This window comes from Arachis hypogaea, chromosome 13 (genome assembly GCF_003086295.3).
Source record: "Arachis hypogaea cultivar Tifrunner chromosome 13, arahy.Tifrunner.gnm2.J5K5, whole genome shotgun sequence".
NCBI lineage: Eukaryota > Viridiplantae > Streptophyta > Magnoliopsida > Fabales > Fabaceae > Arachis > Arachis hypogaea.
Window position 1 is genome coordinate 61,354,609 of NC_092048.1, and position 17,978 is coordinate 61,372,586.

At 36.9% G+C, this 17,978-nt stretch overlaps 1 non-coding gene across 1 annotated transcript; it reads left to right on the top strand.

Annotated features, from left to right (window-relative positions):
- The first annotated feature begins 1,474 nt into the window (after positions 1-1,474).
- LOC112739404 (small nucleolar RNA R71) lies at positions 1,475-1,578 on the top strand. The gene has a single exon (XR_003170341.1). It is a non-coding gene; the product is annotated as a small nucleolar RNA R71 (small nucleolar RNA).
- The last annotated feature ends 16,400 nt before the right edge of the window (positions 1,579-17,978 follow it).

Below are 17,978 nucleotides of genomic sequence, written 5' to 3' on the forward strand. Positions count from 1 at the left end.
ATTCAGTTGAAGGATCAATTCTCCTCTGTCCACATCAATCACAGCTCTTGCTGTGGCTAGGAAGGGTCTTCCAAAGATGATGGATTCATCCTCATCCTTCCCAGTGTCTAGGATTATGAAATCAGCAGGGATGTAAAGGCCTTCAACCTTTACTAACACGTCCTCTACTTGTCCATAAGCCTATTTTCTTGAGTTGTCTGCCATCTCTAATGAGATTCTAGCAGCTTGCACCTCAAAGATCCCAAGTTTTTCCATTACAGAGAGTGGCATTAAGTTTATTCCTGACCCCAGGTCACACAGAGCTTTCTCAAAGTTCATGGTGCCTATGTTACAGGGAATTAGGAATTTACCAAGATCCTGTTTCTTTTGAGGTAATTTCTGCCTATCCAATGCATTCAGTTCATTGGTGAGCAAGGGATGTTCATCTTCCCAAGTCTCATTACCAAATAATTTGGCATTCAGCTTCATGATTGCACCAATGTACTTGGCAACTTGCTCTTCAGTAATGTCTTCATTCTCTTCAGAAGAAGAATACTCATCAGAGCTCATGAATGGCAGAAGGAGGTTCAATGGAATCTCTATGGTCTCTAGATGAGCCTCAGATTCCTTTAGGTCCTCATTGAGGAACTCCTTATTGATCACTGAGTATCCAAGGAGGTCTTCCCCACTGGGATTCACGTCCTCTCCCTCCCTTGTAGGTTCGGCCATGATGGTTGAATCTATGGCCTTGCACTCTCTCTTTGGATTCTCTTCTGTATTGCTTGGGAGAGTACTAGGAGGGATTTCAGTGACTCTTTTACTCAGTTGGCCCACTTGTGCCTCCAAATTTCTAATGGAGGACCTTGTTTCATTCATGAAACTTAAAGTGTCCTTAGATAGATCAGAGACTATATTTGCTAAGCTTGATGGATTCTGCTCAGAATTTTCGGTCTGTTGCTGAGTGGATGATGGAAAAGGCTTGCTATTGCTAAACCTATTTCTTCCACCGTTATTAAAGCCTTGTTGAGGCTTTTATTGATCTTTCCATGAGAAATTTGGATGATTTCTCCATAAGGGATTATAGGTGTTTCTATAGGGTCCACCCATGTAATTCACCTCTGCTATTGCATGGTTCTCAGGATCATAAGCTTCTTCTTCAGAAGATGCCTCTTGAGTACTGTTGGATGCAGCTTGCATTCCATTCAGACTCTGAGAAATCATATTGACTTGCTGAGTCAATATTTTGTTCTGAGCCAATATGGCATTCAGAGCATCAATTTCAAGAACTCCCTTCCTCTAAGGCGTCCCATTACTCACAGGATTCCTTTCAGAAGTGTACATGAACTGGTTATTTGCAACCATGTCAATGAGTTCTTGAGCTTCTGCAGGCGTTTTCTTTAGGTGAATGGATCCACCTGCAGAATGGTCCAATGACATCTTTGATAATTCAGACAGACCATCATAGAATATATCCAGGATGGTCCATTCTATAAGCATGTCAGAAGGACAATTTTTGGTCAGTTCCTTGTATCTCTCCCAAGCTTCATAGAGGGATTCACCTTCCTTTTGTCTAAAGGTTTGAACATCCACTCTAAACTTACTAAGCTTTTGAGGAGGAAAGAACTTGGCTAAGAAAGTCGTGACCAGCTTATCCCAAGAGTTCAGGCTATCCTTAGGTTGAGAGTCCAACCATATTCTAGCTCTGTCTCTTACAACAAACGGGAAAAGCATGAGCCTGTAGACCTCGGGATCAACCTATTGGTCTTAACAGTATCACAGATCTGCAAGAATTCAGTTAAGAACTGAAAAGGATCTTCAGATGGAAGTCCATGGAACTTGCAGTTCTGTTGCATCAGAGAAACTAATTGAGGTTTAAGCTCAAAGTTGTTTGCTCCAATGGCAGGGATTGAGATGCTTCTTCCATGTAAATTGGAATTTGGTGCAGTAAAGTCACCAAGCATCTTCCCGCATTGTTATTATTTTCGGCCATGTCTCCTTCTTTTTCGAAAATTTCTGTCAGATTTTCTCCAGAGAGTTGGGCTTTAGCTTCCCTTAGCTTCCTCATCAAAGTCCTTTCAGGTTCAGGATCAGCTTCAACTAGAATGTTCTTATCCTTGTTCCTGCTCATATGAAAAAGAAGAGAACAGAAAATATAGAATCCTCTATGTCACAGTATAAAGATTCCTTATGCAAGTATAAGAAGAGAAGAATGTAAGAAGGATAAGAGGAAAAACTCGAACACATAGAGGAAGATGGGGTTCAAATTTTTGGGTGGAAGAGAAGTGTTAGTAGATGAATAAATAAATAGAAGGAGAAAAGAGAGAGGGAATTTCGAAAATCAATTAAAATAAAAATAAAATTTAAAGTTAAATTTCGAAAATTAAAATTGAAATAAAATTAAATTGAAATTAAAACAATTAGTTAATTAAAAAGGAAATTTGAAAAAGAGGGAAGGAATTTTCGAAAATTAGAGAGGGAGTTAGTTAGGTAGTTTTGAAAAAGATAAGAATCAAACAAAAAGTAAAGTGGTTAATTGAAAAAGATTTGAAAATCAAATTTGAAAAGATAAAAAGTTAGAAAAGATTTTGAAATTAAATTTTGAAAAAGATGTGATTGAAATTTATTTTGAAAAAGATTTGAAAAAGAATTTTAAAAAGATTTGATTTTGAAAATTAAAGTTGATTACTTGACTAACAAGAAACAAAAGGATTTGATTTTAAAATTTAAAGATTGAACCTTTCTTATTAGGCAAGTAACAAACTTAATATTTTTGAATCAATCACATTAATGGTTAGCATTGAATTCGAAAATATGGAATAAAAATAAGAAAAATATTTTGAAAATTAATTTGAAATTTTCGAAAATATGAAAGACAAATGAAAAAAGTTTGATTTTTGAAAAAGAATTGAAAAAGATAGGATTTTTAAAATTGAAATCTTGACTTGACTAACAAGAAACAACTTATTTTTAAAAATTTTTTGAAAAAGTCAACTCAAATTTTCGAAATTTATGAGTGAAATAAGAGAAATATTTTTTTTTATTTTTGAATTTTTAATGATGAGAGAGAAAAAAGGAAAAGATATCTTTTTTATTTTTGAATTTTAATAAGGAAAGAGAAAAACATCAAAAAGACTCAAGACATAAAAATTTTGGATCAAAACAAGGAAAACATGCAAGAACACTTTGAATGCAAAGATGAACACCAAGAACACTTTGAAGATCATGATGAACATCAAGTATGTATTTTTGAAAAAATTTTTAATAAAAGAAAACATGCAAGACACCAAACTTAGAAATTTTTAATATTTAGACACTAAGAATTCAAGAATGCATATGAAAAACAAGAAAAGACACAAAACAAAAAATTTTAAAGATCAAACAAGAAGACTTATCAAGAACAACTTGAAGATCATGAAGAACAAGAAAGAAACTCAATGCATGTGTTTTCAAAAAATTTTTAAGAAAAATAAAAGGATGCAATTGACACCAAACTTAAAAATTGACACAAGACTCAAATAAGGAACACAAAATTATTTTTGATTTTATGATTTTATTAAATTTTTTTTGGTAGATTTTTCGAAAATTATTTTGGAAAAACGAAAAAGAAGAAAATTTTTTTGTATTTTTCGAAAATAAGAAATAAAAAGCTTAAAATTAAAAAAAATTACCTAATCTAAGATTTTTGGGTTTTTCACAGTGATCTGGAATATCTGGGTGGAACGTAATGCTAGGATTTTTAATCATAAGGAAGCAGGTGTTGAGATTGTAATAAGGAGGACATTTCTAAGGTACAAAGAATGGACCGATAGAGATCCTTTTGGCAGTTGACAGGATTTATTTAATTCTATGTAACACTTGTTATTAGAATCCTTTGCTCCACTTTACTGTGTTGAGCTTCTTTTGTTTCAAAAAAAAAACATGAACCGTCAGTTGTCCAAACTCGAACAATCCCCGGCAACGGCGCCAAAAACTTGGTGTTATTGCCGGACCAAACTTAGCACTATTGTTGCCGGAAACAAATGCGAAATTGTTGTCCGTTCCCTTCCCCGGCAACGGCGCCAAAAACTTGGTGCACGAAATTGTGATCATCAATGGCGCCAACAACTTGGTACGCACAATTGTAATCTTAACTCTTTATCACAACTTCGCACAACTAACCAGCAAGTGCACTGGGTCGTCCAAGTAATAAACCTTACGTGAGTAAGGGTCGATTCCACGGAGATTGTTGGCCTGAAGCAAGCTATAGTCACCTTGTAAATCTCAGTCAGACGGATTCAAATGGGTATGGTGAATTGATAATAAAAACATAAATAAAATATAAGCTGGGATAGAGATACTTATGTAATTTATTGGTGAGAATTTCAGATAAGCGTATAGAGATTCTTTCGTTCCTCCTGAACCTCTGCTTTCTTGCTTTCTTCATCCAATCATTCCTACTCCTTTCCATGGTAAGCTTTATGTAGGGCATCACCGTTGTCAATGGCTACATCCCATCCTCTCTGTGAAAATGGTCCAATGCGCTGTCACTGCATGGCTAATCATCTGTCGGTTCTCGATCATACTGGAATAGGATTTACTATCCTTTCGCGTCTGTCACTACGCCCAGCACTCGCGAGTTTGAAGCTCGTCACAGCCATCCCTTCCCAAATCCTACTTGGAATACCACAGACAAGGTTTAGACTTTCGGATCTCAGGAATGGCCGTCCATGGGTTCTAACTTATACCACGAAGATTCTAATATCTCAGACTCGGACCACTATATTAGATATCTAAGAGATATTCATTCTAGCTTGTTTGTATGTAGAACGGAAGTGTTTGTCAGGCACGCATTCATAAGTGAGAATGATGATGAGCGTCACATAATCATCACATTCATCATGTTCTTAGGTGCGAATGGATATCTTAGAATAGGAATAAGCTTGAATTGAATAGAAAAACAATAGTACTTTGCATTAATTCATGAGGAACAGCAGAGCTCCACACCTTAATCTATGGTGTGTAGAAACTCTACCGTTGAAAATACATAAGTGATGAAGGTCCAGGCATGGATGAATGGCCAGCCCCCATAAAGGTCTAAGATAGCATAAAACTGATCAAAGATCTGATCCGAAGATGTAAATACAATGGTAAAAAGTCCTATTTATACTAAACTAGTTACTAGGGTTTACAGAAATGAGTAAATGATGCAGAAATCCACTTCTGCGACCCACTTGGTGTGTGCTTGGGCTGAGCATTGAGATTTACACGTGTAGAGGCTTCTCTTGGAGTTGAACGCCAGTTTGTAACCTGTTTCTGGCGTTTAACTCCACCTTGCAACCTGTTTCTGGCGTTTAACTCCACTTTGCAACCTGTTTCTGAGCATGGAACTAGCGTTGAACGCCAGTTTGCGTCATCTAAACTCGGGCAAAGTATGGACTATTATATATTGCTGGAAAGCCCTGGATGTCTACTTTCCAACTCAATTGAGAGCGCGCCATTTGGAGTTCTGTAGCTCCAAAAAATCCATTTTGAGTGCAGGGAGGTCAGAATCCAACAGCATCTGCAGTCCTTCTTCAACCTCTAAATCTGATTTTTGCTCAAGTCCCTCAATTTCAGCCAGAAAATACCTGAAATCACAGAAAAACATACAAACTCATAGTAAAGTCCAGAAATGTGAATTTTAATTAAAAACTAATAAAAATATACTAAAAACTAATTAAATTATACTGAAAACTGTTTAAAAATAATGCCAAAAAGCGTATAAATTATCCGCTCATCACAACTCAATAAAGCAATAAATGGCATGAAAATATAAATTTGCATTAATTGGAATTAAAATGACAAAAGTCTTCATAATATGAAAATTAACATAAAAGAGAAAATAATGAAAGAGATGAAGAAGATAAAGACAAGAAAGCATAGAAACATAAATGAAACTACACTAAAACAAGAATTAGATGCTGAAATCAAAGGAAATTAAACTAAGAAAACCCTAATTCTAGAGAGAGGGGGGAGATTCTCTCTCTAGAGAACTAAAGCAAAAACATAGAAAACCTAAACCTAATTGCCCCCCTCATAAGTAATGAATTCTCCTTCATATAGCACTCCAAAGCAGCATTCCAGCCTTCCAAAATGGGCCAAGAGGCCTCCAAATTCGCGCAGCACATGTCTCATTAATGAAATCACGTGCAGGTACCTGTGCGGACGCACAGACGTGTGCGTCCGCACACGCGGCTGAAAATTGACCTGTGCGTACGCACAGGTGCTTGTGCGCACGCACACTTGGAAATTCTCGCTTGTGCGCACGCACGCAGGGCTGTGCGCACGTACACTTCACTGTGTGTGCTTTTCCTTGTTTTCTTCATGTTTTCTCCTTTGTACATGCTTTCTTCCATTTTTAGCCATCCATTCTTGCCTCTAAGGCCTGAAATCGCTCACAAACAATATCACGGCATCGAATGACATAAAAGTGGAATTAAAAATCACTAATCTAAGCATCAAAACACATGTTTTCACATTTAAGATCAAATCAGGGATCAAACACAAAAGTATGCTATTTTGGTGCTTAAGTGTGAGTTCATGTGCTAGAATCTATCCAGATTAAGTCAAAATATACCATCAAATATGGACTCATCAATTCTCCCACACTTAAACAATAGCATGTCCTCATGCTAAACTAACAAGGAGAATGATCAAAGGGGTAATCAACTTATTAGATGCAACTACCTATATGCATGCAAGTATATTATATACTATATATATATATATATATATATATATATATATATATATATATATAATTTCCTATTGCTTTGGTGAAAACAAACAATCAAATTCCAAGCAAGTATATATGTATAGGGCTAAGCAAAGAATCAGTTCAATGCAACAAAATCTAAAGAATTGATTTAACTCATCAAAATGGAGCAACTTGCAAAAATTCATGATAAGAGGCATGGAAACATAGAGTTGAGTAATTGAACCCTCATTAGGTGTGTATACACCCTAGTCACTCAGTGTTTAGGGGTTTAATCACTCAAGTCTCTTCTAATCATACTTTCAAGAAATTGCTTTTCTTCTAACAATCAATAAACAAGTGATGCATGAATGCAATTATCATGAGAACTTCATACGGTTGTAATGGGGTTAGGGTAAGGTGGGATAGATATGGCCAAGTGAACTAAATGCAATTGAATCCTTGATTAGTTTAAGTATCTGACTCAACCTATATCATCCAAATCAACACAAAATGCAATCCTAACCTTCCATCACTTCTATTCACTAGCACTCATGTATGCTTTTCTCACTTATGCAATTCCTTTATTCGATTGATTACTTTTTAGGTTGTCTTTGCACCCTTCCTTATGATGAAGAGTCTTTTTTTTTTAGTGAATTAGAATTGCATATGGTCTAATTAGTTCATACATGAATGTTCCCATTTTCCAAAATTTTCAATAAATACCCAAAAATAATATTTTCCAATCACTACCAATGTTTCCCAAAAGATTCCCCCACACTTAGATGTAACGCACATCTTTAACCTAAGCTAATCAAGGATACAATCCAAGGTAATTCATGGTTTTTCGCTTAAGGTTGTGATGTGCTAATATCAAGAACAATGGGGTAAATAAAGCTCAAGGGGGTTAACAATGGTAAATGCAAAGGGTAGGCTATATGGGAAAAGTAAGCTTTTTAAACAAAGATGACCTCAATCATTCTCAATGCAATTCAAAACATCAATTATTGGAAATAAAGAATCAAGCAAAACCAAGATTACAATCATAGAAGAGATATAGCACACAAGAACAAAAATTAGTGGTTAAAATATGTAACCACTCAATATAGCCCAAAAGCTCACAAGGTAATTGTTCTTTACTCTTCTATGTTCCATAAGAAATCCATTCAAGAAAGTTTGAAAATAGTTTTCTCAATCAATTCAATAGAAAGCCCAAAATTCTTGAAAAGTTCTTCTTGTTTTTTCACCAAAATTTATTTCATATATGTATGTATGACGTGATGGATGCAAAATTTTTCAAAAAATCCTAGTTCTTTTCCTAATTTTCAACAAGCAAAAAGTAACATGAATAATTAGGATCAAGATAAACTAGGCATAAGCTATTTACATCATCCAATTACAATCTATATCTATACTATATACCATGCAATATAAAATGCAATATGTACGTATATACCAAAATGAAAGTGCAATACTAGATATAACTAGAAGCAACTAATATATATATACCAAGGTAAAAAGTTCATAAGTCAAATTACTAAAAGTATCCACAAAAAGCGTAATAAAGGCTGAAAATAACTAAATTGACAAGTGTTCGGAAGAGAATATTTATACCCAAAAATAGGAGAACCTCTCCCACACTTAGATGATGCACGGTCCTCCGTGCCAAATAATCAATCGGGGGAAATCAACCGTGAGAAGCTCCACCATCAGATGGTAGTGGGTGATGATGACGCTGATACACTATCAGGGCTCGGGATGTCACTAGGGCGGTCTTAACTGCCGGCTGCGCAGTTGCCTGGTCAGCTGTCTCGACTGTCATCTCAACTGTCAACTCGGCTCCAGCTGCCGGCACCTCAACTCTAGGCTCCTCAGCTCTATGCTCCTTAGCTCTATGCTCCTCAACTCTCTGAACTACTACCTCCTCAATCGTGGGCTCCGTCGGTCTCCCCTCAGGTGTCTGGACTGCCTGGCCAGCTTCAGCTGCTGGCTCCTCAGATGCAGGCTCCTTAGCCTCAGGCTCTGGTGTATCTGGAGGAGGTGGCCCAGGGTTTCTACCCTCAAACTTCGCACTATCCACTGGAAGCGGCGAGCGTTGCGGCGCTCATAGCGGTGCATGGCCTGAAGGATGTCCCAGCATAACTCATGGTGTCTGGGGTCTGGATGTGGGTGCAGGAGCTGTAGGAGGTGTTGAAGGCTCTGCTGCTGATGATGGAGGCTCAGTGGTCTTCCTCTTTTTCTAAGGCGGTCCATCGTAGTCGCCGTATGGCAGGAATGGCTATTTACTGATGTAAACAGACGTCCAGTCTGTTGGGCGTCTCTCTACTCCAGATAGAGCTGCTAATCTGGTGATCAACAATGGGAAGAGAACGTTGTATTTCTGATGTTGGTTCACCTTCCACATCGACTCTCTGATAAGGGAAAGAACAGAGATCCTCTTTCCCTCCAGAATAGCCCACAGCAAAACGGCCACACAGACTCTAATATGCGTGGCATGCGTGCTTGGAAGAATGTAGTTGGCTATGATCTGCTGCCAGATCCTTGCCTCCAGATTGAGACCAGTGGACGCAATGCTCAATGGAACCACATTATCCCCCTTGCTGTACTCCCATCTAGCCTCAAGCTGGCCAATCTTTTCCAGAACCACATCCAAAGAAATTGTGCCCGTTGTCATGTCCTTCATTATTTGAGTGTTAGCATTACGAGCCAGAGGAATATGCGGAATATCCAAGACGGCCTCTAGAGCAGTATCAGAGGTGTCCAGGGTGACACCTCTTAGAAAAACAGTTTGGGCATCCCTCTTTAGGAAATTTGCGTAAAATTTCTTAACATGGTGTTCATTTACTTCCACCGAATCGAATTTTACAAATTCCCAATGATAAAAATTTAGTCTGTTAAGGATCTGATCCGCATATTTCTCAGGCAGGTTTAGCTTTCTCTCATAATAAAAGGCCCATTTTTCCAGTTTCTTGTATTGTTCTTGAGCTTCAACATCAATGAATGTGTCTGGTTGGTTACTTGGAGGCACAGAAGGAGGATGAGCCAAAGGATTGGCTTTCTCCTTCCATTTTTGAGCCATCCTAAAAAGGACAAAAAGCATAATACAACTTAGGAGAAACAGATAAAAGTTATAGAAGGAAGAAGGAAACAGTCAAACAATTCAAATAAGAGCCAGTTACGGTAAACATACATTCAATCAAAGAAAAACATGTGTAAAGCAACGAAATGTTCAAAAGAGATGTGTTACCCCAAGATCAAGTAACCTAAGTAGCAAATGAATGAATGAACAAACAATGAAAGCATGTGTATGACTTAGGTGCATTATGTAAGTGAATTGAGTTGGGAGAAATTGATTATTGCCCTATTGTATTCGGATTCAAATTGTTTTAAAAACTATGCACAAAAGGCAATAATCAACTTGGCAGTTTAAAGTACCCGCTTATTCATGGAACAAAGTAGTAAAATGGTCACATAGCAAATCCTTATTCCCAAAAGCAATGTCAATTGAAATCAGATTCATTGCTCCAAAAAGATTTACAAGGGGCAAGTAATTGTACATGATCATTTATGTTCAAGAACACATGAATAAGCAGTTAGTTAATTCACCAAACAAATAGTTCATGTGTTACTGTAAAAGGTACCAAACAGACCTGAGGATGTATAAGTTTCGAGCTAGTTTGGTGTTAAAATAGAAAGACATGGCAGTCAGCACGTAATGCAGGTGTTAAAACAGAAATCAGCATGCTTTGCACTTAAAAGTACCAAATAGAATGATCAAAGCTATCAATTTCAATCCTAGTTTGGTTTCAAGAACAAAATCAGCAAAGAAGTGCATAGTTGGCAGGTGAATTAGCAGAGGATGATATGCACAGCAAAAAGATTGACATCGACCAATAGAATCACAAAGGTAAAGTGATGAGCGGATAATTTATACGCTTTTTGGCATTGTTTTTACATAGTTTTCAGTATGATTTAGTTAGTTTTTAGTATATTTTTGTTAGTTTTTAAATAAAAATCACATTTCTGGACATTACTATGAGTTTGTGTGTTTTTCTGTGATTTCAGGTAATTTCTGGCTGAAATTGAGGGACTTTAGCAAAAATCAGATTTAGAGGCTGAAGAAGGACTGCAGATGCTGTTGGATTCTGACCTCCCTGCACTCAAAGTGGATTTTCTAAAGCTACAGGAGTTCAAATAGCACGCTCTCAATTGCGTTGGAAAGTAGACATCTAGAGCTTTCCAGCAATATATAATAGTCTATACTTTTCTCGAGTTTAGATGACGCAAACTGGCGTTCAACGCCAGCTCTCTGCCCTATTCTGGAGTTAAACGCCAGAAACAGGTTACAAACTGGCGTTTAACACCAAGGAAGACCTCTACACGTGAAAGCTTCAATGCTCAGCCCAAGCACACACCAAGTGGGCCCAGAAGTAGATTTCTGCATCATTTACTCATTTCTGTAAACCCTAGTAACTAGTTTAGTATAAATAACACTTTTTACTATTGTATTTACATCTTTGGATTATCTTTTCATCCTTGGATCACGATTTGGGGGCTGGCCATTTGGCCATGCCTGGACTTTATTCTTATGTATTTTCAACGGTAGAGTTTCTACACACCATAGATTAAGGTGTGGAGCTCTGCTGTTCCTCATGAAGTAATGCAAAGTACTATTGTTTTTCTATTCAATTCAAGCCTATTTCTTCTCTAAGATATTCATTCGCACACAAGAACATGATGAATGTGATGATTATGTGACGCTCATCATCATTCTCACTTATGAACGCGTGCCTGACAAACACTTCCGTTCTACATGCAAACAAGCTTGAATATGTATCTCTTAGCCTTCTGATCGTGAGATCAAAGTCTTCGTGGTATAGGCTAAAACTATTGGCGGCCATTCTTGAGGTCCAGAAAGTCTAAACCTTGTCTGTGTTATTCCGAGTAGGATCCGGGAAGGGATGGTTGTGACGAGTTTCAAAATCGCGAGTGCTGGGCGTAGTGACAGACGCTAAAGGATTACTGAATCCTATTCCAGTATGATCGAGAACCGACAGATGAATGGCCGTGCGGTGACAGCGCATCTTGGATCATTTTCACTGAGAGGATGGGAAGTAGCCATTGACAACGGTGACGCCCTACATAAAGCTTGCCATGGAAAGGAGTAGGAAGGACTGGATGAAAGCAGTAGGAAAGCGGAGATTCAGAAGGAACAAAGCAACTCCATACGCTTATCTGAAATTCTCACCAATGAATTACATAAGTATTTCTATCTTTATTTTACACTTTATTTATCTTTTAATTATTAAAATTCTATAACCATTTGAATCCGCCTGACTGAGATTTACAAGGTGACCATAGCTTGCTTCAAGCCGACAATCTCCGTGGGATCGACTCTTACTCACGTAAGGTTTATTAATTGGACGACCCAGTGCACTTGCTGGTTAGTTGTGCGAAGTTGTGACAAAGTGTGTGAATTACGTTCTGAGCACCAAGTTTTTGGCGCCGTTGTTAAGGATCACAATTTCGTGCACCAAGTTTTTGGCGCCGTTGCCGGGGATTGTTCGAATTTGGACAACTGACGGTTCATCTTGTTGCTCAGATTAGGTAATTTTATTTTAATTTTAAGCTTTTTGTTTTTATTATTTTTATTTTCGAAAATTTTTCAAAATATATATATATATTTTTTTTTTTCAAAAAAAAATTTAATTTATGTTCTTCAGAATTTTTAAGAATAAATTCTAGAGTTTCAGATGATGCTTTTATCATCACAGGAATCAGTTGATTTCCATCAATTTGGCTGTTGTATGTAATGTCCTGCTGAAGCTTGTTTTGCCCTGTCTAATCTCTTTAGACTGAAGCTTTAGACTAACATTGCATGATTCCTGGAATCTTTATTAAAAATTTTGAGTTTCTTATTTCATTTTTCCCAAAATAATTTTCAAAAAATACAAAAAAAAATTAATAAAATCATAAAATCAAAAATAATTTGATATTTCTTGTTTAAGTCTTGTGTCGGTTTTTAAGTTTGGTGTCAATTGCATGTTTATCTCTTTCTTGCATTTTTTGAAAATCCATGCATTGCATTCTTCAAGATCTTCAAGTTGTTCTTGGTAAGTCTTCTTGTTTGATCTTTAAAATTTCTTGTTTTGTGTCTTTTCTTGTTTCTCATATGCATTTTTGAATTATTAATGTCTCAACATTGAAAATTTCTAAGTTTGGTGTCTTGCATGTTTTTCTTTTCTTAAAAATTTTCAAGAATAAGTTCTTGGTGTTCATCTTGACATTCATAGTGTTCTTGCATGCATCATTTGTTTTGATCCAAAATTTTCATGCATTGAGTCTTTTTGATGTTTTCTCTCTCATCATTAAAATTCAAAAATAAAAAAAAATATCTTTCCCTTTTTCACTCATAAATTTTCGAAAATTTGAGTTGACTTTTTCAAAAATTTTTAAAATCTAGTTGTTTATTGTGAGTCAAATCAAATTTTCAATTTAAAAATTCTATCTTTTTCAAATCTTTTTCAAAATTCAAATATTTTTCATTTTTTTCAATATTTTCAAAAATTTTAAATTTTGATTTTCAAAATCTTTTTCTTATCTTTATTTCATTTTTCGAAAATCTCACTAACATTTAATGTTTTAATTCAAAAAATTTTCAAGTTGTTACTTGCCTATTAAGAAAGGTTCAATCTTTAAATTATAAAATCATATCTTTTAGTCTCTTTTTAGTCAAGTAATCAACTTTAATTTCAAAAATCAAATCTTTCTAATTTCCAATTCAAATCTTTTTAATTTCAATCATAACTTTTTAAAAATCAATTTCAAAATCAAATCTTTTTAATTTTCCTTTCAATCTTTTTCAAAATAAATTTTCAATCATATCTTAAACTTAATTTCAAAATCTTCTCTAACTTCTTATCTTTTCAAATTTGATTTTCAAATCTTTTTTTAATTAACTACTTGACTTTTTGTTTGATTTTAAAAGTTTTCTATTTTAATCATATCTTTTTCAATACCACCTAACTACTTTTCTCTCTCCAATTTTCGAAAATTACTAACCCCTTTCTCAAAAATTTGTTTTAAGTAACTAATTGTTTTAAATTTTAATTTAATTTTATTTCTCTTCCTAATTTTCGAATTCTAATTAATTAATTAAACAAAAACAAAAATATTTTTCTTTTATTTTAATTTAAAATTTGAACCCTCTCTCCCTCTCTGTGTTCGAATTCTTCATCTTCTCTTTTCTTCATTCTACTCTTTTATTCTTCTACTCACATAAAGGAATCTCTATACTGTGACATAGAGGATTCCTCTTCTTTTTTTTGTTCTCTTCTTTTTCATATGAGCAGGAATAGGGATAAAGACATTCTTATTGAAGCTAATCCTGAACCTAAAAGGACTCTTAAGAGGAAACTAAGAGAAGCTAAAGCACAAAACTCTGGAGAGGACCTAACAGAAATTTTCAAAAAAGAAGTAGAGATGGCCGAAACCAATAACAATGGTGGAGGTGCAAGGAAGATGCTTGGTGACTTCACTGCACCAAATTCCAACTTACATGGAAGAAGCATCTCAATCCCTGCCATTGGAGCAAACAATTTTGAGCTAAAGCCTCAATTAGTTTCTCTGATGCAACAGAATTGCAAGTTTCATGGACTTCCATCAGATGATCTTTTTCAGTTCTTAACTGAATTCTTGCAGATCTGTGATACTATTAAGACCAATGGGGTTGACTCTGAGGTCTACAGGCTTATGCTTTTCCCGTTTGCTGTAAGAGACAGAGCTAGAATATGGTTGGACTCTCAACCTAAGGATAGCCTGAACTCTTGGGATAAGCTGGTCACGGCTTTCTTAGCCAAGTTCTTTCCTCCTCAAAAGCTTAGCAAACTTAGAGTGGATGCTCAAACCTTCAAACAGAAAGAAGGTGAATCCCTCTATGAAGCTTTGGAGAGATATAAGCAACTGACCAAAAAGTGTCCTTTTGACATGCTTTCAGAATGGACCATCCTGGATATATTCTATAATGGTCTGTCTGAATTATCAAAGATGTCATTGGACCATTCTGCAGGTAGATCCATTCACCTAAAGAAAACGCCTGCAGAAGCTCAAGAACTCATTGACATGGTTGCAAATAACCAGTTCATGTACACTTCTAAAAGGAATCCTGTAAGTAATGGGATGCCTCAGAAGAAGAGAGTTTTCTTGAAATTGATACTCTGAATGCCATTTGGCTCAGAAGATAATATTAACTCAGCAAGTCAATATGATTTCTCAGAGTCTGAATGGATTGCAAGCTGCATCCAACAGTACTCAAGAGGCATCTTCTGAAGAAGAAGCTTATAATCCTGAGAACCCTGCAATAGCAGAGGTGAATTACATGGGGGAACCCTATGGAAATACCTATAATCCCTCATGGAGAAATCATCCAAATTTCTCATGAAAGGATCAACAAAAGCCTTAACAAGGCTTTAATAATGGTGGAAGAAACAGGTTTAGCAATAGCAAGCCTTTTCCATCATCCACTCAGCAACAGACAGAGAATTCTGAGCAGAATACATCTAGCTTAACAAATATAGTCTCTGATCTATCTAAGGCCACTCTAAGTTTCATGAATGAAACAAGGTCCTCCATTAGAAATTTGGAGGCACAAGTAGGACAGCTGAGTAAAAGAGTCACCGAAACCCCTCCTAGTACTCTCCCAAGCAATACAGAGGAGAATCCAAAAAGAGAGTGCAAGGCCATTACCTTACTTGGTGTAGCCAAACCCAAAGAGGAGGAGGAGGATGTGAATCCTAGTGAGGAAAACATCCTGGGACGCTCAGCGACCAATAAGGAGTTTCCCTTTGAGGAACCAAAGGAATCTGAGGCTCATTTAGAGACCATAGAGATTCCATTGAACCTCCTTCTGCCTTTCATGAGCTCTGATGAGTATTCTTCCTCTGAAGAGGATGAAGACATTACTGAAGAACAAGTTACTAAATACCTTGGTTCAATCATGAAGCTGAATGCCAAGCTATTTGATAATGAGACTTGGGAAGATGAACCTCCCTTGCTCACCAATGAACTAAATGCATTGGATAGGCAGAAATTACCTCAAAAGAAACAAGATCCTGGTAAATTCCTAATTCCCTGTAACATAGGCACCATGACCTTTGAAAAGGCTCTATGTGACCTGGGGTCAGGAATAAACTAAATGCCACTCTCTGTAATGGAGAGACTTGGGATCTTTAAGGTACAAGCTGCCAGAATCCCTTTAGAGATGGTAGACAACTCAAGAAAACAGGCTTATGGACAAGTAGAGGATGTGTTAGTAAGGGTTGGAGGCCTTTACATCCCTGCTGATTTCATAATCCTAGACACTGGGAAGGATGAGGATGAATCCATCATCCTTGGAAGACCCTTCCTAGCCAAAGCAAAAGCTGTGATTGATGTGGACAGAGGAGAGTTGGTCCTCCAACTGAATGAGGACAACCTTGTGTTTAAAACTCAAAGATCTCCTTCTGTAACCATGGAGAGGAAGCATGAACAGCTTCTCTCACTGCAGAGTCAACCAAAGCCCCCACAGTCAAACTCTAAGTTTGGTGTTGGGAGGCCACAACCAAATTCTAAGTTTGGTGTTGAACCCCCACATTCAAACTCTAAGTTTGGTGTTGAGAGGTTCCAACAATGCTCTGACCATCTGTGAGGCTCCATGAGAGCTCACTGTCAAGCTATTGACATTAAAGAAGCGCTTATTGGGAGGCAACCCAATGTTATTTAATTATATCTATTTTATTCTATTGTTATTTTATCTTTTTTAGGTTGATGACCATGTGGAGTCACAAAAACTACTGAAAAATCAAAAACAGAATGAAAAACAACTTTAAAAATAGCTCACCCTGGAGGAAGAACTTACTGGCATTTAAACGCCAATAAGAAGCATCAAACTGGCGTTTAACGCCAGAAAGAAGCATCAAGCTGGCGTTAAACGCCAGAAACAAGCACCAAACTGGCGTTTAACGCCAGAAACAGGCTACATTTGGGCGTTTAACGCCAAAAATAAGTAGCAAGCTGGCGTTTAATGCCAGACATGCATGCTAGAGGAATTTTACACGCCTAATTGGAGCAGGGATGTTAAGTCCTTGACCCCACTGGATCTGTAGACCCCACAGGATCTATGGACCCCATAGGATCCCCACCTACTCCACCTCTTCTTCTCTCCTCTTCACACCTTTTCATAACATTCTTCCTCAATTAACCTCCACCAATCACCTCCATTACTCCTCCAAAACCATCATACAACCCACCTACACCCACCCACTCAAATTCAAACCATCACTCCTTCCTTTTCACACATCATAACCACCTAAAACCCCCTTGACCGAACCATTCACACACCTCCATCTCCTCTATTTTCTTCTTCTTCTACTCCCTTATTTCTTCTTTTGCTCGAGGACGAGCAAACCTTTTAAGTTTGGTGTGGTAAAGCATTGCTTTTTATTTTTCCATAACCATTTATGGCACCTAAGGCCGGAGAAACCTCTAGAAAGAGGAAAGGGAAGACAAAAGCTTCCACCTCCGAGTCATGGGAGATGGAGAGATTCATTTCAAGGGTCCATAGCTCAGTAGTAGAGCATTTGACTGCAAAACAAGAAATCATGGACTTCAACAAGAGCATGAGGAAATTCCTCACCATGAAATCCCTGAGAAGCCTCAAGTGATGCACTTCCCTCCACAAAACTATTGGGAGCAAATCAACACTTCTCTAGGAGAATTAAGTTCCAACATAGGACAACTAAGGATGGAGCACCAAGAGCACTCCATCATCCTCCATGAGATTAGAGAAGATCAAAGAGCTATGAGGGAGGAGCAACAAAGGCAAGGAAGAGACATAGAGGAGCTCAAGAGCACCATTGGTTCTTCAAGAAGAGGAAGACGCCACCCTCACTAAGGTGGACCCGTTCCTTAATCTCCTTATTCTTATTTTCCTGTTTTTCGTTTACTATGCTTTATGTTTTATTTATGTTTGTGTCTTTACTACATGATCATTAGTATTTAAGTGTCTATGTCTTAAAGCTATGAATGTCCTATGAATCCATCACCTCTCTTAAATGAAAAATGCTTTAATTACAAAAGAACAAGAAGTACATGGTTTCGAATTCATCCTTGAAACTAGTTTAATTATTTTGATGTGGTGACAATACTTTTTGTTTTCTGAATGAATGCTTGAACAGTGCATATGTCTTTTGGCATTGTGGTTTATGAATGTTAAATATGTTGGCTCTTGAAAGAATGATGAAAAGGAGAA